Below are 16,026 nucleotides of genomic sequence, written 5' to 3'. Positions count from 1 at the left end.
TCGATAAACTTTCCTCCACCAAGCTCTACTTTCCGATACTCACCTTTTGCTAATCCTAGTTTCTTTGGGAAAATCCAAAAAGAACCAAAAGAACAAACTAGGAGTAGCCTCTCTGAATTTTTGTATGGTGAAGATGATGTTGAAGCTTCTAAACAAAAGATGATCATGATATCGGTATTCATAAGATAGAACTTTCTCCTGAATTAGAAGATCTTGAAGCACGTATAGATAATTTTTCTACTCAGGATAAAGAACATTTTGGCATCTTAAATTCTGATAATCTTGCTGATACGAAATTCAATGCTAATTCATCAAGATCCAAATCGACTAGTACTTGGAATCCTAACCCAGATCGTCGAGATCTGATGAAATGAGAGTATCATAAGGACTAGTCAGCCAACTCCACTTATTCATGGAACATATACAATTGTACAGAGGCCGAAGTAATGTCTGTGTTACATTCAATGTTAGTTTACTATAGAACCTATTTAGCTGATGATATAGGTCCTGTAAATGCCACTAGGAGAATCATTGGTGGATTTGAAGGAACCCTGGATGCATGGTTAAAAGCTGAAACATTGAAAGATCTGAATTTGCTTCCATCATGGGAACAATAAATCATCACAAATGATGATGGAAGCACTTACATGGATCTAGTGACACATCTTCCTGTTAACAACATGATAGGAAGAATTTTGTATGGTATCACAGTTAATTTCATTGGTTATCTGAGGGAAACCAATAAAATTAACTGTGATACAATACAAAAGTCTTCCTATCATGTTTTTAACAGGAAGATGTGTGACTGGATCCATGTAAGTGCTTCCATCGTCATTTGTGATGACTGATTGTTCCCATGATGGAAGTAATTTCGGCTCTTGTCTTGGATCTCAACAGAGAAAATTTTGATGGGGACCAACAGAAGGAAGCATTTTACATAGGTATGAATTTACAGAATTATGCTTCTAATATGTTTATTCTCTGTAGTTCTCTTTTATCTATGAAGGATGGACGGTTAATGCAATGGAAGAAGTAGACCCTACTCCAGAATGGTTCATTGAATGGTGGAAAATCTATAGACTATTTTCTCTTGTCATAAAGCCATATTCCCTAAATCTGCTAAAGATTTACGGATTCAGTGAACTGGCAGCACATCAATCCAGAATTTTGTGCAAATCTGTAAAAGATATTGCCAGTATTGAAGATCTCCATTTCCTCCATGGGACCAGAAGGTGTGTTCATGTCAGGTGGTTTGTCACCAACCACTACAAAGCCAGGATGATAGCCACTAGCAATAATGATGCTCATTCTAACTATGATGATTTCCACAATCAAGTGGATCCAGAATCAAATCCTTTCGAGTACATAAATTTCTTGGAGCCACTTGATAGTCATGCTCCACAGATCTGGGAATCCAAAAAAGATGTACAAGTACAGTACTTTTCAAATTATTTGATTGAAAGATTCCGCTACCAATGCTACTCACATCCCCAAATCGAATATTATGTCCTATGACTGTGTTGTCTTTATAATCGATGTTGGTATTAGACAGGCTTTAGTGGGTTCACCTGATTATGAATCTCCATTGTGTAATATTTAGGTACAATAATAGAACTTTAGTGGGATCACATGTTTTGATTCCCCACTTTGCTTTTGCTTTTGTTTTTGTCCTTAGATTCAATCCTCATATGCCTTTGGCTTTCCGAAAGGAAAAGGGACGAGATAATATGAGTTGTTCACTCATACCCGAAATATGAAAGCATTAAAACAAAATTAATTTGAAATTAGGAAAATGTTTAAAATAATTCATCATAAACAAATCATTGAATTTATCCAAATTTAGAAGAGAATCTAAAATAACAACTTTATAATTGCAACAATTTTAGCACACAACATGCCTTACTCCATTTGGGTTAGCATTAAGCACTAAATCCATATTCCATATGCCATATGTGTAGAGTGTTATCAATGAGGATTATGGTGGATTAAAAAATGGAAAAAAATTAAACTAGTGAATAGCAATTTAAGAGAAAGTTAAAAGATATTATAATAATAAAGGTGATGTAGGAGGTTGACAGAAATGGGGTGGTAGTCTGGAACTAGACTACTGGTTAACTTTGTGACCAATCATATGCACACAAATATATTTTGTACGTGAATTTTCCCCCTTAGGGTCCTGCTTATATGTCCAATCATTTTCGGTCCATCGTTGAATTCTTCTTTTATCAAGCGCTTCAATCCACGCCATTGATCTCACTTTTCTAGATCTGAAGGATATCGTGTCGTCCGCTCACCAAGTAACTCGGATGATCTCCACCATTTATGTGACCCATCCAATCGAACAACTGTTGCACAATCTCGCATAGATTCTTGCACGACCGATATCAGGTCAAGAACATGCGAGAAAATTGGTTTTCCTATGCTACGTGTCACCCACTTAGGCTAATTGTGTGAAATTTAGGAATATTGCTTCCCACCTTTAGGGTGTGCGAGATACCGTTTACCACTTTCAAAATACAACCCATGTGCTTAATTCATATTTTAAGAAAGGTGCTTTAAGGAAAGATTTAGCGCTTAAGGTCAATATTAACTCTTAATACTAATTGACTGTGATTTATAAATAAAGTGTTTAAATAGAGAAAAATACCTGATTAGGTCCAGAATGATGATACATAGCTACAAATGAATTTTTACACCAGAACAGTGCATCCACACCACACTTCAATCAAATGTTCAACAAAATGGAAATTACAGAGTCTTGGACCTCTCAACTCGATTACAACAGTTTTTCTGACCTTTGTTTCAAACTCAAACCCTATCTCTCACTCAAACTCTCTCTTACTCACTATATTCTCAATCATCTAATCTCCCTGTCATTACATTCTTTCCTCTTTTATGAATCACTGCATTGACAATCACTATTTTTATCAAGTCAACCATTAAATCCCTATTCTAAAGCTCTGATACACACCTATACTAACAACTTATCTCACATTCCAAAAATAATACAATATTCTAATTATTACAATAATTGAGATAAAGATTAATTCGAGACATCCAACCCTCTCTACTAAAATTGATTTTTGACCACTCAGGTCAATGAAATTCATCTCTTGCTAGCCACAACATGTGAACATAGAATGACATTGTTGGCTAAGTCAAGATGCCCCTGCATCAGACTCCTGGGGAAGAAAATAATTCTTCATCAAACTTTCAGGATTTACTCCATACTTCTGTAATTTTTCTGTTGTTATCCAACTAGCATACTTCACTGGTTGTCCTTTCCATTTGACTAGATACTAAAAATAAACTTGTCATCTGGTTCTTTTGGATACTCTTTTCTCCAAAATAGTTTCCACCTCTTTCTTGACTCTCTTTGGAATTTGTTCTTCCCAATTTAAAGTTTGAAATTCATCTCCTACAGGTTCCTTCTGTAGCTTTGACTTTGTCTCCTTGTATGGATACAAATCTGAATCATTGAAGATAGGTGATATTCCAATCCCTTATGGAAATTCAATTTCATAAGCATTATTTGAAAACTTCCTCACAATTCTGCATGGTCCTATCTTTTTCATCTTTAGTTTATTGTAAGTCCCAACAAGAAATCTTTCTTTTCTCAAGTATACCATCACTAGATAACCCACTTGGAATTTTTTTCCTCTCCTCTTCATATCAACTCTCTATTTGTATTTGCCACTACTTTATTGCAATCTGTCTTTGACATCTTCTTGTAGTCTATGCATCTGCTCTGAAAACTCTTTAGCTTTTGCACTTCTTGTCTCTTATTTACCCAAATTTCAGAGTTCATAGACACCTCTTGGATTCATTCCTAAAACAGTATGAAATGGAATCATCCTAGTACTTTGGTTTGGAGTGTCATTATAAGAAAACTTAGCTTGAGCAAGTGCTAAATCCCACTGCTTAGGATTGTTATACACTAAACTTCTCAATATGTTTCCCAAGCTTCTGTTTACCACTTCGGTCTATCCATCTGTTTGAGGATGGTATGTTGAACTAAAACTAAGGTTGGAACCTAGTTTCTTCCAAAAGAGTTCTCTAGAAATTTCCAACAAACTTTGTATACCTATCAGACACAATACTTATAGGCAATCCATGTAACCTTATAACCTATGAAAAGAACAGATTAGCAATATGTGTTGCATCATTAGTATTTTTACATGCAATGAAATGTGCCATTTTGGAAAATCTATCTACCACAACATAAATGGAATCATTCCCTCTTTGAGTTCTAGGTAACCCCAAAACAAAGTCCATACTAATTGCATCCCATGGTCGGTCTGGTATTGGAAATGGCTGGTACAATCCTATATTTTGGCTTCTCCCTTTAGCCTGCGGATAGATTATGCACTTCTCACCAAATTTCTTAACATCATTTTGCATCTTTGGCCAATAGTAAAAAGAATTTACCTAAGCAAAGGTTTTGTCTTGTCCAAAGTGATCAGATAATCCTCCATTGTGTTTCTCCTTGATTATGTTTTCCCTCATAGAACATTTGGGAATGCACAATTTGTTACCTTTAAACAATAAACCTCCTTGGATAAGATAATCTAACCACTAACTTCCATTATCAACTATTGGATTTTGTACAACTACATAAATATCTTTGAATTCTGCATCATCTTTAAACATATAAACCATTTCTCCAAATCCTACAAGACCAACTCTTAATTTACTCTTCTCAAAGCATCAGCAACTTTGTTCAACTTACCACTTGTGTGTTTTATCACAAAAGTAAAACTCTGTAAAAACTCTACCCACTTGGCATGTTTTTGGTTCAATTTTTGCTAGTTGTTTATGAATTATAATGCATGATTTTCAAAATACAATACAAACTCCTTTGGTAGCAAATAATGTGTATATTTTTTTAAAGCTTCCACAATAGCATAAAATTATTTATCATAAGAATAATACTTCTTCTTAGCTTCATTTAGTTTCTCACTAAAGTAGGCTATTGGTCTCTATTCCTGACTCAAAACTGCTCCAATTGCAACTCCAATAACATCAGTTTTGACTTGGAAAACTTTCCCAAAATTAGGTAAAGCTAAAACTAGTTTCCCTGTAATTTTCTTCTCAGCAACTTAAAATTTTGATATGCTTCTTCTCCCCACTTGAATGGATGATTAGTCTCTTTGATTGTTTCAATAATTGGTGCACAAATATGACTAAAACTTTTGATAAATTTTCTATAAAAACTTGCAAGACCATGAAAGCTTCTTACCTCAAATATGTTTCTTGGAGTAGGCTAGTTCCAAATTGCTTGGAATTTCTCTAGATCCATTTTAAAACCTTCTTTAGAAAATAAAAATCCAAAAGAGATTGATTCTTCTTTTTTGAAACTACATTTTCTCAGATTCATCAGCAGTTTCTCTTTTTGTAGAGTTCTTAAAACCAACTTAAGATGCTCCAGGTGTTCTTCTTTTCTTCTACTGGAAACTAGAATATCATCAAGATAAACAATGACAAACTTGGATGCATATTCCTTCAAGACTTCATGCATTAATCTCATGAATGTGCTAGGTGCATTAGTGAGTCCAAAAGGCATCACTAACCATTCAGACAACCCACTATTCGTTTTAAATGCAGTCTTCCATTCATCTCCCTCTCTAATCTTTATTTGATGATATCCACTCTCCAAAGCTATTTTAGAAAAATACTTTGACCCACTCAAACAATCCATCAAATCATCCATGCGTGGTAAAGGAAATATATACTTCATAGTAATCTTTTTTATGGCTCTAGAATCTGTACATATACACCATTCACCACCTGTCTTTGGATTGAGTATTGTTGTTACAACACATGGACTAAGACTCTCTCTAATTAATCCCCTATCCATCAGTTCCTATAGTTGTCTTCCAACTTATGAATTTTCTTGAGGATTTAACCTGTATGCTCCTTTTTTTGGAAAACTTGCTCCAGGTATTAGATCAATATGATGACTAATACTCCTGATGGGTGGTAATGCATTTGGAAACTCAACCACAATAATATCAACAAAATCATTCAACAGAGTTTTGATTTCTTCAGATAAATCATCTAAGTTTGTGGAAGTTAAAATTACGTTAGGTCTCCTTATGACAACAAAATTCATCGCTTCATCCTTCTTGATTTCTTGCAGCAATTCTTTCCCACTCATCAGCATAACACTGTTTCTAGGTGCTTCTTTGCCTGCTTCATCCTTCAATGGCATTAGTGTGTGTTTATTTCCATCCTTCTACAAAGTGTAAGTATTTCTTCTCCTGTCATGAATAGATTTATGATCAAACTTCCAAGGTCTTCCCAACAACACATGGCATACATCCATTGGCATTACATCACATATTATCATATCCTTATAAGTACCAATTTGTATCTCTACCTTAAATTGTTCTGTCACAATAAGCTAGTGTCCTTTTTGCAGCCATGATACTTTGTAAGGAGTAGGGTGTACTGTTTTCACTAGTCCTAACTTGTCCACCATTTTTGTAGAAATAAGGTTATCAGTGCTTCCACTATCAATTATCACTTTACAACATTTTGCTTTGGACTTGCATGTAGTTCTGAATAGAAGCTTTCTTTGAGTTGGTTCTCCTATCTCCTTCTTTGCCTTAAGAAATACCATTTTCAACAACAAGGATTCTCCTACTTCAGGTGATTCTTCCTTGTCTGCAATTTGAGGTTTTTCTTCCCTTGCCTCAACCACATTCACATTCCTCTGATTGGTTACTTTATTATGAGGAGAGTCCCATGATCCATGTCCTCATTCTCCACATTTGTAACACTGAATTTCTCTTCCTCTGCCTCTTCCACTGGGTGCAAATATTCCTCTACTAAATTCTCCTCTCTATGGTGGTCTACTACTTGAACTTCTTGCTTGACCATGAGGGTGCTGAAATCTTGATCTGGTAATTCCTTTACCTCTTACTCAACTTTTTCCTCTATTCCTCTGATTTTTTTTTCTCAACATCTTCTCTTCTCCTTCAAAGTTGTTTGATAGGCATATTCAATTGTCTTCAGACTCCATAAGTTGATTTCATCCTGTATGTCATATCTCAACCCATTGATGTACCTAGATACCTTTTCTACATCATCCTCTGCATGTCCTGCTCTAATGCTCATCTTATAAAACTCTTCTGTGTATTCTTTGATAGTCATTCATTTTTTCCTCAAATTTTGTAATTGTCTAAAAAGATTTAACTGTTAATCTTTTGGCATAAATTTGGCTTTCAATATACTTACCATTTTATCTGATTGTTTAATCTTGCACTTCCCTTTTTTTGGTATGGATGTTTGTAATTCATCCCGCCAGATAGTTGCATGACCCTTCAATTTGGTCACTGCAAATTTCACCTTCTTTTTGTCTTCAACCTCCTTCTCATAGTCAAAATACTTGTCTAATGAACTGATCCAGTCCATCAACTCTTCTATATTGAAATTATCGTCATACAAAGGTATTTACACCTTTGGTCTTCCCCTTGCTTTGGCCAATATCTTGATAACTTTGGCAGCTTCACTTCCATCCTCTTCTTCTTCCTCAGAAGATTCTTCTGCAGCACTGGCATTTCCTTCATGAGGTTCTCTCCTCTGAGAAGTCTCCATTGTCTCCATCCTTCTACGCAAATTTCATATCTGATCCAACAGAATTACATTCGCTACAATTCTCCCATGACCTATGCTTCCTTCTCTCTTCGGTGACATGTTTACTGTAGCAAAACTTAATATCTATGATCTGATACCAAAATGACGCAAGAGGTTCACGGAAATGGGGTGGTAGTTTCGAATTAGACTAATGGTTAACTTTGTAACCAATCAGCTACACACAAATAGATTCTGTATGTGGATTTTCCCCATGAGGGTGTTGCTTATCTGTCCAATCACTATCAGTCCCTCATTGAATTCTTCTTTTATGAAGTGCTTCAATCTGCGCCATTGATCTCACTTCCTCGGACCCAATGGATATCACGTCTTCTACTCACCAACTAACCTGGACGATCTCCATCATTTATGTGACTCATCTAATCGAACGGTTGTCGCGCAATCTCACGCAAATTATTACACGACCAATAGCAGGTCGAGAGCACGCGAGAAAAGTGGTTTTCCTATGATACATGTCACCCACTTATGCTAATCGCATGAAATCTAGGAATACCGCTTCACAACTTTAGGGAACGTGAGATACCGTTTACCACTTTCCAAATACAACCCAGTGCTTAATTCATATTTTAAGAAAGGCGCTTTAAGGAAAGATTTAGTGCTTAAGCTCAATATTAACTCTTAATAATAATTGATTGTGATTGATAAATAAAGTGTTTAAATAGAGAAAAATACCCGACTAGGTACATAACGTCGATACAGAGCTACAAATGAATTTGTACACAAGAACAGTGCGTCCACACCACACTTCAATCAATTATTCAAAAAAATGGAAATTACAGAATCTTGGCCCTCTCGGCTTGATTACAACAGTTTGTCTAACCTTTATTTCAATCTCAAACCCTATCTCTCACTCAAACTCTCGCTTACTCACTCTATTCTCGGCCATCTAATCTCCGTGTCATTACATTCTTTCCTCTTTTATGAATCAAATCCTATCCTAATTGCATTGACAACTCAATCTCTATTTTTATCAACACAACCATTAAATCCCTATTATCAATCTTTGGTACAAACCTATAATAACAACTTATCTCCTATTCCAGAAATAATACAATATTCTAATTATTACAATAATTGAGATAAAGATTAATTCGAGAGATCCAACCTTCTCTACTAAAACTGGTTTTTGACCACTCAGGTCAATGAAATTCATCTCTTGTTAGCCACAACATGTGAACATACAATCACATTGCTGACTAAGTCGAGATGCTCCTGCATCAAAAGGAAATCAAGTTATGGTTTATGTGCCAACAAGAAATAGTGATAGATAGACTGAAACCGTGACAACATACCTAAAAATTACACTTCACAATTTTCTGGAGGAAAAAATAAATTACACTCCACACTTTTTTGGAACAAAAATTTTCTTTACTATATGCTAGACAAGTTAAATTGGTACCATGATCACACTTGACACTTTTCTATAGGAACATTAAATTACACTTCACATTTTTGTGGAAGAACAATTAGCTTTACTATATGCTAGATAAATTAAATTGGTACCATGACCACACTTTTATGGAGGAAGAGTTAGCTTTACTATATGTTGAGCTGACAAAATGATAAAATGAAATAGAGAATAAATTATGAGTGCCTTGGACAATAGAAGTAAGAAAAGATGCATGAGAATGTATCCACTAAGTTGGAATAGTTGAACCTTTTCTATATCTTAGATGAATGTCTCTCAATTGAAGTAATTTTATGTATATAAAAGATAATGATTTTAGCTAAAAAGTTCTTAACTATTAAATATAACATATGAATAGAAAACTTAATAAGAATAAGATGAACCTATCCATAAACAAAATTTGACTTAATAGAGTACAGTGCACTATGTATCCTATTTGGTGTGTAAAACTTGGAAATTTCTTTAATTACAAGCGTGTTTAAGCTCACCAAGAAAGATATCGCTAAATTTAAAATTCATTAATAATGGATTGGCCAAATGAGCTAAGAATGATATATCAGCAATGTTAAAAATATTTTAAAAATAATAATAAGAAGAAGACCATCACAATGAAAATTATGAAAAACAATTATGTAAAAACAAAAATTTACAAGAAAATAATTTGAGAAAGAAGATGGTATTGAGAAAGTTAATACATATGATTACATTTGGAAAAGAGAAAAAAGTTTTGATATAAAAGAAAAATGGATAAAAATTGAATGGAAAGAAGAAATTAAAAATGTAAATATTTTTAAGAAAATATGTGTTAAAATATTTTTTTAGTATTTTTTTTAATTATCCCCATAATCTAGATAGTTCCTCACATTTGCATTAACTCATGAAAATACATATTTTCAAGTAGTAATGTGAAAACCAAAAACATATATAACTAGGGAGCACCGAGCAAGTATACAAATAACAAATTCACTCTTTCCACTCATATTATAGAGAAATTACAATCTCAAGGCTTATGCTTTATGAATAATATGTGTGCTAACCAAACCTCTCCATTGCCCATAGGCTTATGGCTCAATGCCTCTAATCTTGGAATTCCAAAGAATATAGTGACAAAATGGGCTTAGTACATCTCACTTCTATGTCATGCTAGCATTGTGTTTTCAAATAAAGAAGAATTAATGTTCTAGGCTGACTTCTTTAAAAAGCATTAAATATAGGTTAAAGAGTTATAAAAATACATATCCAACAGACATCACCTACCAGATAATGCTCCCTAGCTACATAAAACTTGGAAATGGAACATTCCAATGAAGTTGAAATGCTTTGCTTGGTTGGTGGCCCATATTAGAATCCTCACTTGGGACAACCCCATAAAGAGAGGATTCTAGGGTCCCAATAGATGTTCTCTATGTAAAGACAATTTTGAATACGTTTTTCACCTTTTCCAAACTTGTCCATTTGAATTTTAGGTATGGAGAGGATTCCTACACTCCCTCAACATTCAAGAAGAATGGGACTCAAGCTCAATTGGAACATGTTTATCTTTTTCGATCCAGAAATATAGGTCATATCAAAATTTACCCTTTTATATTCTCTGGGGAATCTCTGGGGAGTCTAGAGTAGTAGTAATAGAAAAATTTTCAAACAACCGATGCCAGAAGTGAGAGACACCTACATCAATATCAAAGCTTATATCTCATAAATTAAACCAAAAAGGGATAACCCTATGAATAGGAATTATTTAATCAAAGACGTCTGGGCTCACTACCCTGTGGTTTTATTCGATAGAGCCTCCAATAATAGGATGCGTGATGGTGGGGTATTCCTTGTAATGAATCTTGACACCTTCCATTTTAGTTGGTCTTGTGGAACCAACAGTAATAACATAGTTGAGTTGCTAGCTTTGTGGGGAGATCTTTCTTGTGCAAATCGGCTAACCATCTATGACCTGACATTTTTTGAAGAATCAAAAGTGGTTTTGGACTAGATCCAATAGCGATCATTTCTTAGACATTCCTCGCTCTCCTTTTGGTTGCAACGCATCAAATCTCTGTCAAATCTCCTTTCAAAATATATCCTTCAATCATGTCTTCAAGGGACAAAATGTAGTGGTTGACTCCTTATCTAAGAAAGGATGAAATATCCTACTTATAAAAATGTTCTATTAAGCCCTCAAGAGTGGATAACTCTATAATTTGAGATCCTTCATCTACTGATTATGTCTTATTTGAAATTTTGAGATACTTTCTATATAGATGTCCTTGTTTTTCCTACTATCCTTTTCACTCCCCTGTTACAAATTTTGTCTTCTGAATTCTTCTATCAGTAGACCTTCTTGCAAATGAGAAGAAAGCATCATAAAAATCATTATTTTTTTTATTAGATACTTATAAGCTCTAGTAGATACAAAGTTTCATTAGTCTATTTCATTAGGAATTCCAGTAGGAAAATTATTAAAATTTATAGACTTTGAGATCGTTTTTAGAAATTGTATCTACTTTAAAAATTAACGAAAGTATGCCATTTTCTCTCTCTTTGAAAAAAAATAGACAAAGCACGTCTTTGCAAAGAATAAAATATTAATGTGGAAGAAAAGGTCTTAAGGACCAAATCATCAAAAGTAGTGTCTAATGGTATGTTCCAATCATCCTTCATATATTTCTTATAAATTCATTAATTCACATTTTAACAATGTCATTTTCAAGTAGAGAGAGGTTTTCAGTGGAGGTGGTGAGGGGTTCTATAGTTTTCTGGTTATGGGGATCTTTGAAGGGTGCTGAAACTGCTCAAGACTTAGGACTTTTCAAATGTCGAGGTCGCGTGATATTGGCAGTTAATCCCCTCTCCACCCATGACAAACATCGTTGGAAGACTGAATTTTGTGGCTCGTATGCTCTCCTACCACAGGCACACAAGCGACCATATGGTCGTGCTACAAAACTAACCTATGTTTCCTCCTTTGGTTTGGGTATTCTTCGGCTCTAGGACAATGAAAATGCACTCCTTGGGCAGCCTGTGGTCCAAAAACAAATCCATGACATGTGTTGGAATAGGGAATATTTCCTTGTCCAATTTATTTTGATATGTTGTGGAGGGCTTGGCTCAAATCAATCACTTTTTAGGAGTAGATGGTCCAATAGGTAAGAGCCTTAAGATTACATTTTTTTTGCAAGCATAATTTGGGGAGTGACAAGCAAGTCTACAAGAATTTTCTTTGCAATGCGTTTATCAATATGTTTGACTGAGTTCACCATGAATTGTGAGGGACCATATGCAAAGTGTTTGACGTAATTCCCCTTCTAGTCTTGGATCCCATGAGTATCACAAATGTCTCTATTTTTTTTCCTGAGACATACCCTTCGTCTCCAGATTCAAATGAAATTTTGTTTAAATCAAAACTGTCACTGAAAAGTCCCTTTGTTTTATGGTGAGTGAAGAGGAGGTTGTTTCTTCACTAGTATGTTGTATACATTTTCCAACACTTATACCTGTGAGGGCGATGAGACTCCTATTAAGGGAGGAATTTCAAGTCATCAAATAAGATGGCATATTATGGCATTAAGAAGGATTCCTCTCTTTCCCGCTTGGCATGAATGATTGGAGGTTCCAAAGGGGTAGGGGCATCTTCAACATCGAAGCCCTTACCATTCAAAGATGCCCTTAAGTCTAGTCCCAACTCTCATCCACCCAAGGATCTTTCAGGTCCAACTTTTGTGGTGGAGAATTTAGTGAAGACCCCAACACTCCACATAATTTTTTTTTTTACACATCTTAACAGAATGGATTACCAATGGTGAGTGGTTATTTTCATGTTCAATGGTTATTAGCCCCTGTCATCTACCCTCAAGGTTTGGGTTCACCAGAATTGGGCCCATAATATGGATTTATTATTCTATTCAAAAGGATATTTTATGGTAGTCTTTAAGGACCTCAAATATGGGAGACAGGTTTTTGACCAGGTACCTTGGTTTTGGGTTCATGTAGGTATTTCAATTCAGCCTTGTTTCTTGTATTTGACCCCCTTTCTATAAAGTTTCTCACTACTTCAGTATCGATAAGGATCCCTAACATACCCCACCAATGCGTTCAACCAAAATTTCTTGAATCTAGTGACAATTCAATTAGTCACTTCATCAAAATAGATGTTGAAATATTGGAAAATGGGTTGATCTCTTTCATTGGCATTTGTGTTGAACTAGATTTGAGAGAAGGATTACTAGACAAAATCAAGCTAAAGTGGGATAAAATTGAATATCTTCAACCTTTGGATTATGAAAATATTTATTTCAGATGTAGACTTTGTCAACAAACCAGGCATCTCCAGAATGGATGACCTACCTCAAAAGGGTTTTCCAACTCCCAAGAACTGCGAAAACCTGATCAAGGATGGAAGGATTAGAGGACAACAACTAATACAAAAAACATGGTAGCTTAGAAGAAGCATTATTCTCAGCAGCAAAAGAAAACTTCTGAAGCTATGGCTTCTCAGGATCCAGTGCCAACCCCTGTGGTTTTGCCTCATTCCTCAGGTGAGGATAATACTCTAGCATGGGAATGTGTAAAATCAACAACAATAATTATGGCTGAAACCAATGGGAAAAAGTGCTATTGTGAGTTAGATCTTTCAGACGTTGATAAATAAAGTATGTGCTTTGTTGAGCCAGTAGCAATGGATATCTCTCAAAAGAATGAGGATATGGCTTTATCCTCAGTTGTAATTTAAAATTCTCTAGGATGGGTTGGTGTACATAGGAGAAAAGAAAAGAAAATCCCCTAACCAATTCAAGTGTGTGATACGAGAAATGTCAAAAATGCTCCAAAAAATTCTCTGGTTATCTATGTACTCAAAATGTAACCTCTTTTTAACTTTATTTTACTAAAAAAATAAATCATTTGACTAACCACATCACTATATTTGGTCCAAACTTATTATTTAATTTTATGGGGACAATATCGTGTCCCAGATTTATTTATTTATCTATTTTTATATTATGGACCTATAGAACCTTAGTAAAAACTGACGTAAGATCCACTCCTTTTTAGCTAGTTTATGGGGTGATGGTTTTATTACCCTTTGAATGTGAGATTCAGTCTTGAAACTAGGAATATAACTATTACCTGGGACATCCATCAAGGAAGAATGTATCGTTAAACTGTCCCATCTTGATTAACATCTTCGCTATGTTGTAATAGTGAATGAGACCCATAAGAACCATGTAAAATCCAAATATGATAAGTTTGACCTCATGTTTTTGTAGAAGGGGATCTAGTTCTAGTCTATGGTCAAGGTCACGATAATTTAGTGCAAGCAAGCTAAAGCCCCTTGGCTATTTTCACTATGTTTTTAAACATATACTCAAGGAAGGATCCTACGAGTTAGTGCGTCATGATGGAAACTCTTTATCAAAGCCTCGTAATAGGTTCTATGTGAAAAAGTACTATGTGTAAGTATTAGATCTACATGGTGCTTATACATACTGTATATACGTTTAGGTGTGGTGTGTCTTTTCCTTTTGTTTTTTTGTGTGTCTCTGCTGCTTTAAGTGTTCACTTATGTGTGGCACTTGATTTCCTTATTTCAAGTCCCTTTTCAATATATGTAGGATTTGCAGATGGTGCCATCCATAGTACACAAAACCTAGCTTCTAATACTTTGCTTCTCTTTTCATCCACTAATGATATCGCGAGTTTAGGGGGCATTTTGATTGGCCCTACGACCAAAAACATGGTCTTGTATAGTGTCATTATTGAGCTTCTTTTTAAGTTATATCCTTGGTATTCGTTATTTGCTAGTAAAACTTGGCTTGCAACTTGTAGTATCTCAGTTTCATCATGTCTATTATGTGAGGAATGGTACATTGTGTCATTATTACTTGAGGTTATGTCTCTTAGAAAAATATTTGCATACCATTTTCCATATTCACATTTTTAGAGACTCTAACATGTTGGTTGATTTATTGGATAATTTTGTCTTAGATTGGCATTTTTCCCATTAAGTATTTTCACCATGCTTGTAAATAAATGTCATAAAAACACCAAAAAACCTACATATTACAAATAACACAAAAACATTCAAATATGACAAAGAAGGAAAAGAAAATAATCGGCGGAAATGGAATGTTGATTGATGCTTTTAACAATCCAAGATTTCGATCGACATGGGGGATGAGTCTTATCGACTAGCTTATTTCTCAAGTAGAAAATGTAGAAATGAGCTTTATTTTTCCCTATTCCCTCTAGATTAGTAACTCTATATCTCTCTGTTTAAGCCTCAAAAATCATTGCGACAACATGGGGGAAAACCACCTAGTTTGGACCTTGAAAGCAACTTCTTTTATGTTTGGTATAGTGGCTCTCACTGCGGATAATGGGACCTATTTTCCAGAGAGATTTGATAATGTTGGTGAGATCATATATGATGTAATGGGGAATGATCGAGCTAAGTGTAATTTAATATAACTACTCAACACATGCATATACCTTATTTTAACACTATCTAACTATAAATATAACCGGGAATAAAATACGATATGTGATCTACAATGATGTCTTACAAAAATTGGTAATAAAGATCATTCAACTACCAAAAGAAATTAAATCATTTAAAAATAATCATTTTGGATAAATAGTTAGACAAACCGATTGAGAAAAATATATCGCATATAAAAATCGTTCGTATATTCAAAATGGAATCATAGCTAACATCATATAGAAGTGCAATAATAATAAACTATAATTCAGAATTTCATACATAAAACAATTGAAAGAAGAGGTATTGATTAATACGTAAATAAACCATGCTCATATGATTAAAATACCATATATGATAAGTCCTTGTCATGTGCTTTAGAAATATTAACCAAATTTCAATCAATCCAACACATTCTAAAAGTACAAAAGTGCATTTCAGTAGAACATGTTAGATATTTAAAATAAAATAGATCCTATTCCATTAATTTCATCAA

This window comes from Pinus tabuliformis, chromosome 7 (assembly GCF_031772625.1).
Source record: "Pinus tabuliformis cultivar Carrire ecotype Pingquan chromosome 7, CPIR1, whole genome shotgun sequence".
NCBI lineage: Eukaryota > Viridiplantae > Streptophyta > Pinopsida > Pinales > Pinaceae > Pinus > Pinus tabuliformis.
This window is presented reverse-complemented; position numbering follows the sequence as displayed.